Source organism: Stegastes partitus, unplaced genomic scaffold, assembly GCF_000690725.1.
Source record: "Stegastes partitus isolate 25-593 unplaced genomic scaffold, Stegastes_partitus-1.0.2 Scaffold879, whole genome shotgun sequence".
NCBI classification, from domain to species: domain Eukaryota; kingdom Metazoa; phylum Chordata; class Actinopteri; family Pomacentridae; genus Stegastes; species Stegastes partitus.
The window spans coordinates 201,400-220,732 of NW_007578610.1; the positions used below are offsets into that span (position 1 = coordinate 201,400).

Genomic DNA, 19,333 nt, shown 5'->3' on the forward strand with positions numbered 1-19,333 from the left:
GTCTATGTGCGTGTGTGTGTGTGTGAGTGTATCTGTACGTTCTGCTGTCCACAGTGCGGGGCTTTTTAAAAGCATCTGGAGAGTTTTTAGAGGTCATTTTACTTAAGGAAGATTCAGACAGGTTTTTACTTTCTGCTCTTTGGTATTTAACAAGATGAATGTTGGACTTCGGTTTTTCAGCCTCTTTGCTCTCTCCTTGTTTTGTGACTAAATGCAGCACTTTGTCTCTCAGCTGCTCAGCAGTGTATTGCTTGGCAAATACGCTATAATTCAGTCTTGGTAAGTGAGGTATTGTGTGAAACATAATGAAGTGACCCTCCTAATTATGATGGTTAAACAATTTATAGCCTATTAATTACAGATCGCATTAGTTTATGTACCTTTACTTTATTTACATTTAGTACAAGGATGTTTCACACCTTTGGTTTGGTTCAAAGATATACAGGGGAAAAAGGTTCATGTTGCTTTTTAGTCTTGGTACATTTTGCGTTAGTTGTCATTGATCGTGTCTGCAGTCACTTTCTGGTTATTGATTTAACCCCTAAAAACGTATCAATGCGCATCAACAAAAATAATCCCTTCATGTTTTAAAATGACTTTAATGTAACTCCACACTGTTGCTTCTTGTGGACTGTGCAGTTCTATTAGGTCTATTTCTCCACACAGTCCTGAATTACTTGCTGCAGTTTGAGCACACCAGCTCACCTGCCACGTTGCTTAAACCCTGTTTTACTCTACACTACAACTGTAATATTAGAGTGACTAAGACATGCATAGTAAAACCTGAAATCAATTCTGCAGAAGACTAACGATACAGAATGCTCTGTCCCACATGTTGACAGGATTGTCCATAAGTCTGTTATGTATGAAGACGTCTGATCTGCACTTACATAGCGCTTTGCTTTTATTCAAAGCGCTTTACAATATGTTTCTCATTCACGCAATCACACACATATTCAAACACCAATTCAAGGTGCTAGCTGCCATTGGGAGCAACTTCGGGTTCAGTGTTTTGCCTAAGGACACTTCGACTATGCGCAACTGTGGAGGGGCAGGGGATCAAACCTTGCGATTGGAGGACAACCTGCTCTACCACCTGAACCACAGCCGCCCTGTGTCTTGATATAAAAAAACACCACATGGACACGTTAACAAGGTAAAATTGAAGATTCCTGAAAATGAATAGTAGTTTAGCTTAGTCACCAGCCTAAACAAACGCAACCAAATGGGAAAACACAGTTGCAGTCCTTCACCAAACTAGCTAGGTTTTAAACACGATTGTACACTTGTACAGATTCATGTTTTTAACCTTCAAAATAACCACTGCCTTCAGCTGATTTCCGTAATGTATGAAAATCACATGCAGAGACTTAAAAAGCTGCTTGAGGTACAGCAGGTAATCCATCTTCCCTTTAGTTTTTTGTCACTTACCACTAAGTGGTAATGAACATGCATTCAATTCATTCTGACATCTGAGAATTGATGGCTAGCTGCTGAACTGCGCTGCATTCGTGACTTTTGCAGTATGAAAATCAATTCTAAAGGACATATAATGAACACATGGACGTCGTGAAAAGAATACAGAGTGTGTGATCATTTCAATGGTTGTTTTTTTTTTTTTTTTCAGATGACAGGACATCCTTGAACACACCACTACAGAGGACTTTCAAAAGACGCTCTCTTCAGCTACAGCACCACAAAGAAACTTTGATAGCAGAATACAGGTAACAAAACGTTCCGTGAAATGATTTTACAAGCTCGGATAAGTCTGAAGTCTCAGCAAATTGGCTGCCTGGAAGGCTTGAAATCAACCTAAAAGCCTAAAGTGTTCCTTTAAAAATAGACACGAATAATGTAAAACATATGCAATTTGTGATTCATATATTAGAGCATTCAAAAGCAGCAACATGGGCCTATAATGTGCAAAAAGGAGTTAAGTCCTTAGTGTTAGCCACAGTAAAAGTCAGTATGCCTTCATGTTTTTCCACAGAAATACCAAAAAGACTCCGTTTCTAGTGTTGCACAGAAGAAACTACCAGCTCTGCAGAAACCTCTACTTCTCCAGAAAATACAAACATTATAAAGTAAGATATAAAATGTTAATGTAGCACATAAATTCCGTTCAGCTCATAACAGCTGGTGGTGAAAAACACAAGGTGGCAATGACTTTAAAAAAAAAAAAAAACAGCTACAGCTGCACTTTCTGTCTGTCGGAGCTCTGCTTTGAGTGTGTGTGTGTAGTTTAAAAGAGAGTATATATCATTTATGAGACAGTACAGATGCCTGCCTGCCTGCATGCAGGAAGGAGTTTGTGTGTGTGTCTTGTTTTGAAAGACTGTGGGAGTGAATGTGTTTGCGAGCATCACTGAGTGTGTGCGCAAGGTATCGTTTCAGAGGCTGGGGAGTGTGTGTTTCACTTGATAGAGAGGAAGTGTGTGTTTCGGGCGTGTATTTGTGTAACGCATAAGAGAGACGGAGAAAGGGGATGTTTCTTTGAGGGCGAGCGATATAAAGAACGTACATTATTATTCTCTCTCTCTCCTTTGCCGCATCATAAACATAACACAGGAGCTTCGGCAAAACCCCCGGAGGCCATATTTCTCCCCAACGACCACACGCGCTGGCACATTGTGGAGATGAATGAACGCACGCACACGCAGACAAACACAAGCAGGGTCACGGCGCTGATGGTGTGTGTAACAGGACAACATTTATGGTGAAGCAGCTGTCTGGATGGAGGGATGCGGAAAACGCCCGACACTCCTCATCTTCTTCTCCTCTTGTCCTCCTCCTCCTCCTCCTCCTCCTCCTTCTTCTTCTCTTCTCATTATTCAGCCATACAACTTGCTGATGCGACACATTGTCTAAATGGGGCCATTAGAGGGCTGGGAGTCAGACTCTTTGCGTGTGCGAATGTGTTAAGACTGTGTTGGTAGTTCTTCCCCTGGTGGCTGTAACAACGAAGCATGAAGAACGAGAGGAAGAGAGGGGAGGATGGAGGGATGGATGGATGGATGGAGATAACAGAGAACAAAAGAAGGGGGACGGAAAGATGAAGAAAGACATGAAAGAAGAGACGGGGTAAGAGGATGTGAGGTGGAGAAAAGAGGAAAGGTGAAGGAGAGATACGGGGGAGTGGGGAAAAAAATGAAACACGGGGAAAAAGAAATTGAATGAAGAGAAATGGAGGGATTAATGGAATGAATGTAGAGAGAAGAAGCAGGGGAGAAGTGAGAGGAAAAAAAGGACCGGCAGAGGGAAATAAAGGGATGAAATGGGAGATAGGGAGGCTGAGGGAAAAGAAGGGAAATATAAATGGAGGGAGGTGTGGAGAAAAGAAAGAAATAAAGAGATGAGAAGTGACAAAGTGATGGAAACGGGTGGATACACATAGGAAGGGGTTAAGAAAGGAAAAGGAAGAAAGGGGGAAATATTGAGAGGATACGCAGCAAGAAAGACACGGGGTGAAAGAAAAAAAAAATAAAGACAAAGGTGGAGGGACAGGACAAAAGTGTGAAAGAAAGAGGAAGGAAAAACTAAGAGAATTTAGAAAAATACACGATTAATTTGCTTCCTCTCTGTAATGAAGTGTCTCTGTTACTGATCAGCTCTGAGAAAGGCAGTCGCATTGTACCTGTCGGAGTTAGAGTCAGAGAAGGACGGGAAGGATGGAATAAGCAGAACAGAGAAACTAAATAAGAAATAATGCAAAGAAATTGGTGGGAAGATAAAGGTAAAGAAAAAGTGAAAAGATTAACTTTGGAAGCTTGAGAGAAAAGGCAGAGGAGGAAGGTAGTCTCAAATGAAGGATCTCGTTTTATAAATTCATTCATGCTTTATGTGGTTCTTTAAAGTACAAAAAGGTTCTTGATTTTTATTGGAGTTATTTGGTTTAATGGCAGCGTAAAAATAGAGCTGCAACCAATGAATACTATTAATATTCTGCAGATTGTTTTCTTCATTAATCAAACTATAATCTTCAAAATCATCTTGTTACATGTTCTATCAGACAAACAGTCAAGAACAAAAAATATTAAATGTGGAATGGAATAAAAAATGATAAAGAACTGGGTAAAAAGGAGGTGAAGACAGATGAAGAAATGATAAGACAGTAATGAATAGATGAAAGAAAAGAGGAGACAAGAGTGGAAGAAAAAGAAAAGAGGATGAAAATAGAGACAAAAAATGGAAATCAAAGTCAAGAAATAAGCAGCAGGTGAAGGAGAATAGAAGAAAATACAGGAATGAGAAGTAAAGAGCGAGAAGAGAAGGACAGAAAAGGACGGAAAAGACAGGAAACGAGACGTGAAGAGAAGAGGAGCAGACAACAAGAAGGGCGGGGTGCTGCGATTAAGCTTCTCGGAGTTTCACACAAACACACACCTGCGGCCTTCTCGCCTCTGTAAGATTTGTTTTGTGCCTTGTCTCGCTAGGAGCTCAGGAGAGGCTGCGTTCAAGGTCCTCTGGATTCTATCCTATTTACAGTCACACAGACGCTCACACATACACACACACCGCTTGTCTTCCTAATGCACCGTGGCATCCTCTCAATGCCTCTCACGGCCGCTTACATGAACACAGACATTCAATTAACAAACCTGAGGCACGACCCACTGGACAAACAGCGCGTGTGTTGTGTGTTGTGTGTGTGCGCGTGTGTGTGTGGGCGTGTGTGTGTGTGTGTGTGTGTGCGTGTTTGTGTGTGTGCGCATGTGTGTGTGTGTTGAGCCAAGCCACCAAGGAACCTATTAATTCATCCAGATGAGACAGACTGATACATTTAGAATCATAATGAGAAAGCTGAAGCCTGCACACACACACACACACACACACACACACACACACATACACCCGGATGTCACGGTCATTGCGTACTTTCTGACAGCTCACAATGGGGAAAGACAGAAGGAGTAAAGAGAGAGAGAGAGGGAGAGGATACAGAACACAAAGCAACTTGTATCATAAATTCCTGGTCTTGGAGCAGGAAGGATGTTGACTTGAATCCCTCTCATCAGTTTGAGCAGCACTCCCCTTCAAACAAGTCATCAAAACCAACTATCACTACTTAGCTAGTGGTAAAAGTGGTATTAATAGCAGTTCTAAATACATGGGAGTGCAGATCAAGGCATTTTTTTATTGATCAGTATGGCACAACTCTACGCCTTTGTTTACATGCACAGGTGTTATAACGGGAGAACAGAATTTATGGCAGGATGCTGGGAAAACCAATTATGAGTAATTTTTCTAATAAAAGCACTTTTGCCGGGGATGGTGTTGTTGTTTCAGTCACACATGATATTGGTCACAAAGGCAGTCATTTGTCTCAAACGCATGAACTCTGGTTGGAGGTCATTAAGTGTCACACATGTCTTTGTCATGGTGGCCCGTTGCTACCTAAACCCCGAGAATGCTCTCTGTATGAGGCGTGTCAGAAAAGTTCCAGGACTGGTAGCATAAAAAAAAAATTTCAAACCCGAACTACAAACTACAAGTTTTCCCCACCAGACGATCAACCAGCACATCTACAAAGAGATCCTGTGGCGTTTGTTTCGTTCAGTGTGTTAGAAGAGGTGAGAGTTGTGGCAGGACAAGTTGTGGCTGCTTCACCATGACAACACACCTGCTCACAACGCCCTGAGCATCCCACAGTTCCTGGCTGAGAAGAACATCGTTGTGCTGGAGCAACCTCCCTACTCACCCCACCTGGCTCCGTGGAATTTTGTCCTCTTCCCCAAGCTCAAGGGGGTCACCAAAGGGACCCGCTTTAAAGACGTGAAAGACATCAAGATGGCTGTGACAACGGAGCTGTGGAGGATCCTGTGAGAATCCGGGGAAAACTTGTAGTTTGTAGTTTGGATTTGAAATATATCATTTGTGACACCAGTCCTGGAACTTTTCTGACACACCTCATATGCCAACGCAGAACTGCCAATAGTCAAAGTGACCAAATTAAGTGCTTGATCAGGACATCCTACATAGCCAGCTTGGTGAATGTTCCATCATTGTGACTGAAATCCGGAAACATAAACCTCAGAGGAAACAATGCAAGAAGACACATGAGCATCAGTCGACACCATGGCTGAGTGTTTCCACCTTGAAACTGCAATGAACCCATGACAAAGCAATGACACTTTCTGTAGCATTATTCTACATCAGTATCTTCAGTTTCCAGTTCGAACAGCTAAATTACTTCAGTATCACAACGAGCCATTGTGTAGCACAGAGCACTGTTGCAGTGTTGGAGCAGAATCGTAGGTGAACTCGGTGAGATCGAGCTGCGGCAAACAGAGGAGAAGTGGATGGGGAGCAAGGCAGGGAACGGAAACAACAGTGCAATCTGATCGTTTGTAAGATTATTTTTATGGAAAAAGTATGTGACCTTCATACACAAAGATAGTTTTTTAGAGGTTTAGTCAATAAACGGACAAAGTTATGTCACTGTTTCACTGAATATTTTGTTATCGTACATACAGATCTTATACCTGTGGCTGTGTTCAGACCAACCGTGATGCAATCTTAACTATATTTACAGCAGAAATCTAATCCTGAATTATAAATCAAAACCTTCCCCTCTGTGTGTTGCCGGTCTCCAATGAAAGTTATCGTAGTGGCTGCAGCTGCTATTATGGTCAATGTGCTCAGCAGTAGGAACACTGTCAGTATGGGATGAGGGTCAGTCGCCTTACATGAATTAGTAATCAGCATCCGTTTTAATATCAGTGTCAGTATTGTCTAAATATTTTCGGCGTGTCACCTGGTTGTCAGTGACTCAAGCGCAGAAGCAAAGCACTGAAGGAGAAAGCAGAGAGCCGTCAGCCTCTGAACACAGGACGGCTGCTAATGAGAACATTCCTCTTTGAAGACGTGCACGTGTTTGTGTGTAACAGCGAGGGGGAGAATTACAGACTGTCCAGCTCAGCATGGCAAAGCGAATGAAAGATACGGTGTGAGAGCCTTACAGTTTTACAAAAACAGACATTACAGATCAAGGTTTCCATTAAGCGCTGCTGTTATTTCTGATAATACTACAAAGCCATCCTTCTCTCTCTCCCTCTCTGGGTTTCTTTACCCTAAAATGTGCCCCAGTCAGATGATAAATTACCTATTATATCCCAGGCATAAATCATGTGTTTGTCTTTATTATCCCCTGTTCATGTGCACCGTATGAACACACACACACACATAAACAAACACATGTCAACCCCTCTATTATATTGTGATGTATCACCTTTGTAACGACTGCAACAAAGCAGCAAAACAAGTGAGATCTCCATTATTTTATGTTCCTTTTTACATTATGTCTTTGCTTCTTCAAAGGTAAATTAAACTCAGAGTGCTGGCAGTTATCAGTGGTATTATTACAGAGGTAAGAGGAATATCATCCTTCATCTCCTCCGATTTAAAAAAAAAATAAAAAATTCTATGAGCCTGGTTATAAAGGTAGGATTGAGGTGGAGAGGTTGCTGAGCATTTCTTATATCAGAGATGATTATTTTCTCCTTCTTTTGTATGTGTTTCCCTGGCTTTCTTACAAATTTTTCTCCTTTCAGTCATTATTATTAGGAATACATAAAAATAGTTCATCTTTCATAACGGAAACAGGCGAATAATACCTAAATAAAAAATAAAGCAGGAAAAAATGCAAAAGGAAAACCTGCTACAGATGCTGAATATATCTGGTCATGCATAAGAGGCTAAAAAACCGTCTGCAGAAGACAAACATATGAATATGGATTTTTAGCTGCAGATTAAGAATTATTATGTAGCACAGGCTGACAGTGAAATCCCTAATTCAAAAAAACTCACACAGATAAGCATCCAGAGAACAGATTATACAGGGTAAAGGAATAAGACAAACAAAGGAAAACAGAGAAGAGTGGGATTAGTAACAGCCAAGACAGGTCAGACGCTGCACAAAACATCCGCGTTTGGGGAGAAAAAAAAAAAAAAAGACATTCTCTAAATGACTCACAGCAAGACAGACCTAATTTACATAGACGTTTTTTTTTTTCTAATCCTGTTATCTTAAGTTTGCCAATTAGTTTTCGTCCCGCAACGAGGTATCAAAGTTTTGTTATCTTCAGGTCATGACTAACGATCTTGTTATCCCATGAAGCCGCAAACTGTTGTGTGAGATTGTGACTTTAGATCTTCAGATCAACTTCAGAGGGACTCGGGGCGCCATCAGCTTTTATAGTTCAGCTCAGTGAAGGGAAACCAAAGCAGCGCACACACACAGTCAGAGGAAACGATTGATCAACATCACATTCTGCTTTAATCAGAGCAGAAGAGACACAAAGTGCACCCAGAGTTTCTGTTGTAGATAAAACTCAGAAGTTGAAGTGACGGATTTTATATTTTGCTGTCTTGAGATAACAAGATTGTTAAGCCTTGATGTGGAGAAACAGGAGTTTGGTATCTACTGCTAATCATAATTAATTTGTGAAAATGTATGCAAGAACAAGTAAAAGAGAGATAGTGATTTCAAGGGTAAGCATGTCTGAAAACAGAAAATCAGAAATCTCCCCAAACGTAGCTTTCATGTCTCTGAGAAATAAACAGTAATTTCTTTGTTTGCTTGTTTGTTTATCTTTTACATGAGGCGCGATGATGTTTAAAAATTGAGTTTACAACAAACCAGCGCTGCAGCTCACAATTATCACAGTAATTGAGCATTCTGTTGACTGTTCCATTCCAAGAAATCATTTTTGCTTTATTAAAAAGCAATAGCCAGAGTATATGAAATAGAAAACAGCACAGGTCTTTTAAAATAAACAAACAATGGGGTTCCTTTTTTAGAAAAATGTAAGTTTCAAGTTGGTTTAATGGCATATCCTCCATACCTGATCCCAGGCCCATACAGAGGTCAGGCAGTCGAGCTCTTTTGGAAAGGTTAGTGGAGACAAAGAAACAGAATGACAGAAAATAAAATCTGCTACGATTATTTTGCGGACATCCATCAGAATCCAGCAGGGATGCAACATTTGGCTCAACACCTTTCGTTAGCAGGTAGTTGGTTAGTCAGCAAGTTGAAAGCTTTAGAGCAGCGTGTACGAGGTATTTAGGCAGTGAGTCGGACATGTAAGGTATATAAAGGTACGTTGCAATTGCTAACAAACTCTGAGGTTTTTTTTTTTTTCTTTTTTCAGCATGAAATGAACCCAAAACTTGGACTCTTTCTATGTTTTGTTTATTTTTTTCTGCGCTCTCTCTTCTCTTTCCCCCTAACTATTTACACTCTGTTTCTCCATTTTACAATCCAGACAAAACACACTGAAGTTGCACATAGCTATAACGAAGCATCAATAACTTTTAGAAGTTGAGTTACTTCAGCTGAGTTTCTGGAAGAATCGTATCAGCCGCCAACAAAACTGAATACTCCACTACTCAACATCACTAAAATGTTAAATGACTGCATATCTTGTCCATTTATGCAGTTGTATTTGTTGTAGCACAAAGTCAAAGAAGAATTGATTTGATTAATTTGAAAAATCTAAATGTTATCTATATAATGTGAGCAACATTGCTATTTCAGCACAATTACATTCTTACTAGTGATATTTCCTTCTTTATTTGTATTTTTTTTTCTAGATTTGTATGCCTGCCATTGTTTTTGATGACTGATCCAATCCTTCTGGACATCATACCAGACTGTCGCAAATCTGTGGAGAGATGTTCTGCCATTTTTCTCTGATGATTCTTATCAGTTGCTCTTTCCTGGAGGGGCTTTGTTAGCCTTGTTTCTATTTTAAAACACGGATGTGAGTTTCATGGCATCTCACATGAATCCAATAGACCAGGTTATACTTGTGACTTTTTAATCCTTTAACAACTCTTGTGTAATTGTTTACAGCATGTTTGGGATCACTGGCATGTTGGGAAATCCACCTCCTGCCAAGCTTCTTGAGACTGGGAGGCATCTTTTCATTCAGTATTAGTGATCACAGTCAGCACTACACAGTCACTCTGGTGGTCGTGGTCAGGTCAAAGCCAAACATGCACAACCCACATGCGATCCAAACAAATTTATTTTGGTTTTATTTGACCAAAGAATGTGCTGCCAATATTCACCAGGTTTCTTTTCATCCTCTTACTCAAAATGTGATTTTGTGCCATTTTGTGAGCAGTGGTTTTCATCTGAGACACAATCCAACACATTGCATGAGGCTGACCTCATGCAATGTCCCCCACACTGTCTGAGTAATCACTGAAACACCAGTTTCTCCATTATCCCAGTGCCAAGTCAGAATCACTTAGCTATTTGTTTTTCAATAAAAGGTTGCATAAACAACTTTTTTTTTTCTTTTTGGGCACAAATTTTCAAGACTGGCAAGGATGAAGGATGTGTGACTCTTACTAAACCTCCTCACCACTGCTGCAGCTCTGTTTTCAATGTTTGAGGTGTGTCAGAGAAGTTTCAGGACTGGTGTCACAAAAGATATATTTCAAATCCAAACCACAAACTACAACTTTTCTCACACTTTCCCAGCCTTCTCTGCCACCATGCACTCCTGGAAGGATTCTTCCGGGATCCTCCACAGCTCCGTTGTCACAGCCATCTTGATGTCGTCCACGTCTTCAAAACGGGTCCCCTTGATGACCCCCTTGAGCTTGCGGAAGAGGAAAAAATCCCACAGAGCCAGGTGGGGTGAGTAGGGAGGCTGCTCCAGCACGACGATGTTCTTCTCAGCCAGGAATTGTGGGATGCTCAGGGCGTTGTGAGCAGGTGTGTTGTCATGGTGAAGCAGCCACGACTTGTTCTGCCACAACTCTCGCCTCTTCTGAACGAAGCAAACGCTGCAGGATCTCTTTGCAGACGTGCTGGTTGATCGTCTGAAGGGGAAAACTCGTAGTTTGTAGTTTAGGTTTGAAATCTATCTTTAGTGACACCAGTCCTGGAACTTTTCTGACACATCTCGTATGTTTAGTAGGCCACTGTTGCTCTTGTCACCCGACCCATCTTAAAGAAAATATTAATCATATGGAACCATGTTGAACTGGACACAACCCAGGCTAAAGCAATGAAAGCTGTGGTGTTTACAGGTTCTGGTATAATCTTGTTTGTGTGACTAACATTAACACATATTTACACGTGCGATCACTTTTGTTGCCGTGGTCACAGATTTACTCACTTTGTTGTACTGAGGGCCTGTATTATCAATGTAGTCTATAACCTGTTTGTAATGATCAAATACCGTAAATTTCAACTTGAAAAAAGAACAGTTACTGCAAGATGAAACAATTTTTAATCATCTAACATTTCTGTGATGTTGCACCAATGATTACTGAGTATTTGAAGCATTGCATGTTTAAATAGCTTGCAGTGTTAGTCATTCTTCACTTTTAGTATGAGCATCAGAGGATAAAGCGGTGGAAATGTTCCTGACTGGCACATACACTGTGTGCATGTTTTGCTGGCATGCTCAAGCCCTCACTGGCGGGCACATGCACATGAATGAGACACAGCCACCCATCAAAATGGTGTTCCATTAGCACTGCTTGTAGTAAAAAATAAATAAAAAATCAGTGGTGACACCCCTTCAAACCCAACATCTGACTGACAGATCTTGATTAGTGATTTATAGTCACTTAAGACAGTTAAAACAAATCTGCGCTTGCATACATCAAGCCATGGTCTCATCAGCTACATAGAGTAAGTCTTTTTTGCCAGTAGTTATCCCTTTTTTCTCTCCATTTTCATCGGTTCACCTTGCGTTCTGCATTTTCTCCCCCTTCCCATCCTCCCTCCATTCTCTCCCATCCTTTCATCTCCTGCCCCTCAGCTGCCCTTCTTCCTCATTTTGTGTAAACTTCTGATGTCTCGCCATCATGACTTCTTCTCCGCTGTTATTCCATGCTGCCTGACTCCTATCCCTATTTCGTCTCTCCTTTGCCTTCATTTATTTTTACCTACTCGTTTTTCCTTCCTCCTCTCCTCTCCCCCTGTGTGAAGTGGTTGCTGTTTGTTTGAAGTCCGGGCTTATTGAGCTCAGGTCTGGAGAGAGCACCGCTACGTCAATACTACACACACACACACACATACACACAAATACACACACCGAGACAAACACCTTCTCTTCTTTCTCTCTCTCTCTCTTCTCCTTTCAACGCTGCCTCACCCACTAGAAGAGGGGAGAACACACACATACACCCACACTGCTCGGTCATCAATTAAGGGTGTGTATAGATCTCTCCCTGCAGCAGCGGTGCTTGTTTGGTTTCTACATTGTTTTCTGTTCCAGCTCATACATCTCTGTCTATGACCCTAACACACACACACAAACACTCACACATATACACCCAGCCACCGAAACAACACGTATACACTTGTGTACTGCTATACGATTCAAATGCAGCTTGTTTTTCTCTCAGCATTTTTAGAAACTTTGGAACTTTATCTGCATTTTGACTGCAAGGACTGAGTTCTCGTTTTGCTTTTTAAGCCACAAAAAAGTTCCTGCTCCCAATAAATCTATGAGCAGGTGGAAAGATTTACCAACAATTCACTGACCTATGAGAGGGAAGTCTGCAGTGCTGAAACACCGAGATTCAGATATTATAGAAATATCAGACCAGGAGGAGAGAATTTTAAAATTAGATTGTGTCACTCATTTCCTGACTGGTCTAAAAGCAACAAAGGAAAATAGAACACAGTGAGCCGAACACAGTGTCCAGACATGTACGAAAGCAGAAAAATACTATTTGTAGATCACTGTTATATTTCACCTGCTTTCTACCATTATACAGTCATACTGAAGTGAAGACTAACAATCTAATAAATCTGTGTTGTCAATCTCAAACCAAGCTGTCCCTTTTTGGTTATTAATATAATTAAGCCTGTTCTTAGAGCTAACACATCTTTAATGCTAAGCTAAAGCCAACCCAAAGATGCTAATGTTTTTTTACATTTAGAATTAGAATTAGAAGAATAAAACTTTATTGATCCCTTCGGTACAAAACCTCAGGGAAATTACTAAATTTTCAATGCAGAACCACAACAATGGATCAATTCATAAAAAAAAAATTGTTTGAAACTATTCAAATTTTTTCATTCATCATTGAAGTAATAAAAAAAAAAAACTTAATACTTGGGTTCCTGTGATTAGTCGACATAATGATGAAGTCAATGTGAAGCTGATGCTTCATTTAAAAAAAAAAACTTCACTTCATTGTAACAAATGTTTCTCTTCTGTATCACTCAGTAATTATTGTGTCATGACATCAGTCATTTTTGCTTCCAGTCATTAATCTGTTGAACTCAGCACCAAAATCTAGACAATGACAGAAGCAGAAGAGTTCAACTTGAGTCAGTGTAAAAAATTCTAAAAGAGGAGTACTTATAGTAATCACAGAACAAAAAGATGGTTTGTGCAGAGTTTGGATCCGATACCACGGCATCACAGTGCCAAGCATGAACACCTGAGGAGTACACACAGCCACTATTCAGCACAGAGACACTTTACATCTGTATTTTAAGGCAGCTGAATTCTCAAGCTGTTGTCATGTTTATATCTGTTGTCAGACAATGGAGCTAGTATGAAACAGTGACTGAAACGTAGCCCTTAAGACGTCCAAGCTGCTGCTCTGCACTGATGAAATTCTGATATTGTAACAGCAATACAAACGTAACACACATGAGTTAAAGACAATAGCTTTGCTGTGAATTCAGCTATGTTTTCATAGAATTCAAAGTTATTAGCAAAGTTAGGGAACAATCACACAACAGGGAAAAATAGTCCACGTTCATAAAATATCCACCGCCATCATGTTACACTTAGTTTAAGATACAGACCAGACTTACCTCTTTGTTAAGGAGTTTAAATCTGTAGTGTAACTCCAAAAGAAATACTGGTTCCTATTAAATAATAAACATCTTTCATGTTTATTGTTACCATGCTGGAGTTTCCAGTTTAAAGCTACACTTTCGTATCCTATTATGTAAACCTACATTTTGCACTGTGCTGCATTACACAATGGCATGCAGGTCACCAAAATAAAACAAATGTAAATGAAATCGTCTTTTTGCTTTTTTGGAGGAAACTTAATCTTTTAGATGAGCTGACTAATCAGGAGACTAGTCATTAGCAGCGACCTTAAAAAAGATCAAAACGACAGGTCTATTCTTAGTCCTACGTTCACCTCTCCTCCTCTGTGCGTCTCTTTTCCAGCATCCACTTAAACCTTTAAATCACAGATCAGAAAATTACAAAGAACAGCATCATGCCTCTTTGTTATTTCCTCCTCAGACTCAAAGCGTACAAAGCACGCTGCTTTTTAATGTATTAGTGGTCTGATTTTCTTAATCTTCAAAGTTTTTGAGATGTCACGTAAATCAAACAGAAATGTGCTGAAGCAACATTTAGCTCCTGATGAGTTTAGGTCCTGGGAATTATCTGGTGGGGGGAATAAAAAGCTAAACAAACACAATCACAAATAAGCATCTTTTATAAGGCGTATACACACAAGGAGCACAGAGAGATAGGAACACACATGCCCATAACACTATCTCAAACCACAGACTCTCCGCTGATCGTGAAATCTACCAGCGGTGCAGTGAATCATGGGAGCACAGGCACATGGGTGTGAGTGATTTCTCTGCTTATATCCAAATGCAGAATGAGATCAGGAGTTTTTCCTGTTAGCTGCGGAAAAAGCTACAACATGTCTTCCCCTTAAAAGCACAGAAAAGGTTTCAACATTGACCCAACATGCATTATTCGTAGTCACATGACTGCACTCAGACATACAGGAGGTGGAATCCAGCCCTATACTGGTAAGGTACACTGGTCAAAACTGGAGAGACAGACATTCATAGAAAGTTCATTCAAAAAATGTAAATATAACCATAATTGGTGTTTTTAGACACACACGCACACACACACACACACACATCCATCTTCATTCATTACCAAACAACAATAAATCCCCGGCATACACACAGACCCAAACACACATTTATCTTCATTCGCACCTTAATCTTATCAAATGTCCCTGAAAAATAAACGCAACAAACCAAAAACCTGCCTCCTCTTTAACTAATAGCAGCAGTCCAGCTGAAGTGCTGTTAGGCAACACACTGAATGTGTACAAGCTCCAGGTTGTGGCTGCTCTGTAAGCTGAGTCCAACCTCTGACCTCTGACCTCCCTGTGTAGGCAGCAGAGCCGAGATGAGGCAGAGTGTCCCCATAGGGATCAAGAGAGGATCACATTGCATATTCATGGTACAGCAAAGAGCCAGGGATAAAAGCATCCACCATAAAGCATGAGGAGAAAGAGGGAGAGTGTCGGAGAAAAAGAGGAGATAAACAGAGAGAGACAGAATATGTTTGTAGGTGTTTACATCTAAAATTTGCCTTGAATTTAAGGCATTTTCTTCGGAGCCCTGCAAGGCTTTCTGTGTCTGTTCAACCAAGCTAAAAACTGTAAAGAAAAACAACCAAGGCCGATTTTCCATGCGTGTGTGTGTGTGTGTCTGCATGCATATGTATGAGGCGACAGATGGGATGTAATTTAAACGTTACCTTGTACAGATGCACATTTCACCCTTCACATACATATATGAAAAGCTCTGGTATGAAAACTCGAGCAAGAAATTCACACTGAGATACTGTGAAAGACACGACTGGCATTCTGTCAAAAAAGTCCTGATACACTGACAGTAGTCTAGATCGTTGGCTAAAACTACAAAAATATCCTATTTTATCGTGAAAGAATGAAAGAAAGGCTGAAGTACTGCCATGAACAACATGAACAAGTAATAATACTGAAGCACCAAGTCAGTATCAGACTTCTACAGATGTGACAGTACTAATTGTACAGACGGTATCATGGCCTCTGTTGTAGGTATCTTACTGGAGATTGTGATTTCTCCAAAATGGTGTCAGCAAGTGAAGGTGGAGCAACAGGTTTGCTGAAACTTGTGGGGGGAAAAAAACAACTCAAAAGTCTTGTGGAGATATTTAGTATTTAACCCTTTATAGGGCACTCCTGGAAACTCTGGGAAAATTAACATTTCAACCCCAGGGTGTTATTGAAGGAGATTTCAAGATATTTTTACTTTTGTGACTTAAAAAAAATAAAATAAAAATTGCAAATGAAGATTAATAAAGTTACCATATATGGTAAAGTACCTGGCTACAGTTAAAAAAAAAAGAAGAAGAAAAAAGAAAAGGGAATTTATAATAAAAGAAAAACTAACAAACTGTAAAAAATGTTTATTTAACAACATTCTAGTTTGAGGTAATGATACTTACAAAACCAGTAACAAAGTATTTATAAAGCGCTTGGCAAGTTCATTTAGCCACATTTTTCTTGGGTTTGGCACTAATCCCAAAAAACAAACCAAAGTGGAGTTCAATGCAAACCAGTAACAAAGCGTTTATAAAGTGCCTGGAACATTTGTTTAGTGACGTTGTTTTTAATGTAGTGATATTGGCAGTAATATAAAAACTATATTAAAGTGCACATGGTTCTTCAACCTTAAGGAGAGGCACAGGGTGGACATGTTGAACGTCCAAGGAAGTTACCAAATATGGTCACTTGCCCCATAAAGGGTTAAGTTGATGGTCAAGTTTATAGACGACAAGGTCTCGCTTTGCCAGCCCATTCTGTAGAGTATATTGGTCTGGTGGTACTTTAGAATCAGTCTGCTATAGGAGGAAAAGACGCTCCAACTTGTTTGTATTTCTTTAAAACAATTACGATCGTCCTGGGCGGAGTTGAGCGAAGGATGCAGGTGTTCCCTAAAAACAGTGACAGGTTAATTGTTTTGGTAAATCATTTGCATGCAGGGAGAAGAGGAAGTTGTTGCTGTTTCCTGTAGCAAAGTAGATCTTGAAAGCTTTAACACCACACAGAAGTACAAAGCCGCCTAATTTGAGCATCCAATGGCAGACTTCTACCTGCATCCTACCTTCAGAGAACCAGAAAATCAGAATGCAAATGGTGTCGCATTTGGAGCAAACAAGGAGGAAACACCTCAAAACTATCTAAGCAGCTCAAAGACAAACATCCAGATGTGTACGTAGGATTCAAGCTGAGAGTGTTACTTTATATTAACAACATGTCATCACAGTGTTCACATCACAAAACGTTGCTGTTACTATTTGTGATCTGCAGCATCTGTTGCAGCAATGCTTCACACACAGCATTCACAAAGACTAGCTAACATCGCAGTAGCTCACAATATGAGCTGGGTGCTGCTGACAACATTAGCAGGCTACAGACATTACTGTTTAACCTGTCAATACATAGCGATGTGTGTGTGTGTGTGGGTGTGTGTTAGCACGCTGTGTGAAGCAGCCTCTGTGGTTTTCCTAATGGTCTTCTCACAACATCAGCATGAGGACGACACAAAGTAACCCGACACATACACAGATGACTGTATCAGACGCTTTTCAGAGGGACAGAAAATAAGAACAAAAACTCCCGTGAAAGTTCTCACAAGGAGACTGAGTGAGGGGGAGTTTTATAGACTTGAAGGCTACATTCCACTGGTTTTGTAAAGTCAGTATTTGTTCAGATATTAGTACACCTAGCCTATTTACTATTTTATATAAGAAGAGTTCATTTGCGAAAACAGATAACTCCATCGTCACAAACCTTCAGAAAACACACTTTTCCTTCGTCTACCTGAGACAACATCAATCAATCTTAAGTTATCTCTATTATGTCATGTCACTTCTACTGAGTCAAATCCACTCAGCTTCAGTGTGACTGATATTATCTCAAGCAAACAACAACAACAAAAATAGTAGAAATGCTAAAAACATAAAAGAGAGTAAAAAAATGCTTTATATATTTTGAAACAACATTGTTTTAAATAACGGTATCATTTTTATTATTACTTAAATGCTAAATCCCACTTTTTTCAAATAAAAGCTGATGTTGAAATACGTTGATTTTATTAGTTTAATTTTTGTCGTGAAATCATAAAATTTCAATAGTATTGACACCAGCTAACACGTTTCTGGTGTTGTGACCTTGCTTTTGTTAACAATAATGAAATACTGAACTGATATCAGGAACAGTCACATCCTGCTTAAATAACTGGATATTTTCACAAAGATTTTTAGAGATGAACCCCACATATCCATCATGGTGACTTATGTATTATTCATGGTCGGGGATATATTACCCCCGCCATGATTTAAGTTAGGAAATGCAGCCATGAACCAAGCACAAGTTTTTAATGTGACTCATTCATTGCTTTCTATTTTTTTTCTCAGTGTTGGGTTATTTTTTTAAAATCTAAGTAAGATTCAGCGACTGTTTCAAGCTTGGCCTTGTGATTTGTGGTGGGTTGCAAATGCAAATGTTTGCCCATAGGATGAGACTAGACATGAATCCAAAGCTGGTGTTTAACACACCTATCCACCACTCGCTCCTAATCACCTTCCCTCCTCTGAATATTGACAGTGAATGTAATCAGTGTATTGAAGCTGTCTGTACGTCCGTGTTCCTCGGAGCTGCTAATGCAACACACTCCTGGAAAACCGTGACGTTGCCTTCCTGCTCTGCAAAATAACACTATCAACAATTCAGGTGCTGTTGTTGCCGCAGATATTACTGCTCTCTCTCTCTCTCTCTCTCTCTCTCTCTCTAATCCATACATATATCCCAGTGGACAGCAGTCTGGGAAACTGTTTATCCAATCACAGCTGCTCAAAATTCCTCACCTTCTCCGACAAAACTTACCTTCACTGGTGAATATAAATGCCGAGGACTGTGTGTGTGTGTGTGTGTGTGTGTGTTGTGGTGGGGGGATGCTTAGCAAACACTGCAGAGCAAGCAGTCTGGAAGCAGAGCAATAATTCACCCTCTGCAAAAGCCATGAATAAAAACAAACTTAAGAGAAGCGACAAAATACAAAATGCGCTTGTTCTTTGCCTCTATTTTTCTCTGTCACCTCCTCTCTCTCGCCCTTATTTTCTTTCTCTCTCTCTCACTCACACACATGCAGACACACATCCTCCTTCCACCTTCGGTTTTCACTGAGCCTTCTTTAATATTTTTGGTATTTCAACTAAAATTAAATGAAATATGATCCTGCGTACACACTCATAAAGACAGGGCATGGTTATCGAGCGACAAACAAGTAATAAAAACTAATAACACAAGTCCGAGGTTTTCTGTGCGAAAAAAAACCAGGGCAAAATCACAACAACACACACATACAGATTCATTATTAAATGTCCTGACAGCAGCTGTGTGTGTTTGTCAGAGGTGTGTGCAAGGTTTAGAGCTCTCAATCTAATCCCTTTCTTTATTGGCCCCAAGAAGAAGGGTCAGTCAGGGAATACACAATGATGTGTGTGTGTGTGTGTGTGTGTGT

General features: G+C 40.1%; 1 protein-coding gene across 1 annotated transcript in view; it reads right to left on the minus strand.

Moving 5' to 3' along the window:
* Positions 1-19,333, minus strand: part of LOC103365829 (polypeptide N-acetylgalactosaminyltransferase 14-like) — a 43,984-nt gene that overhangs the window by 1,082 nt on the left and 23,569 nt on the right. The gene's annotated exons all lie outside the window — the stretch shown is intronic.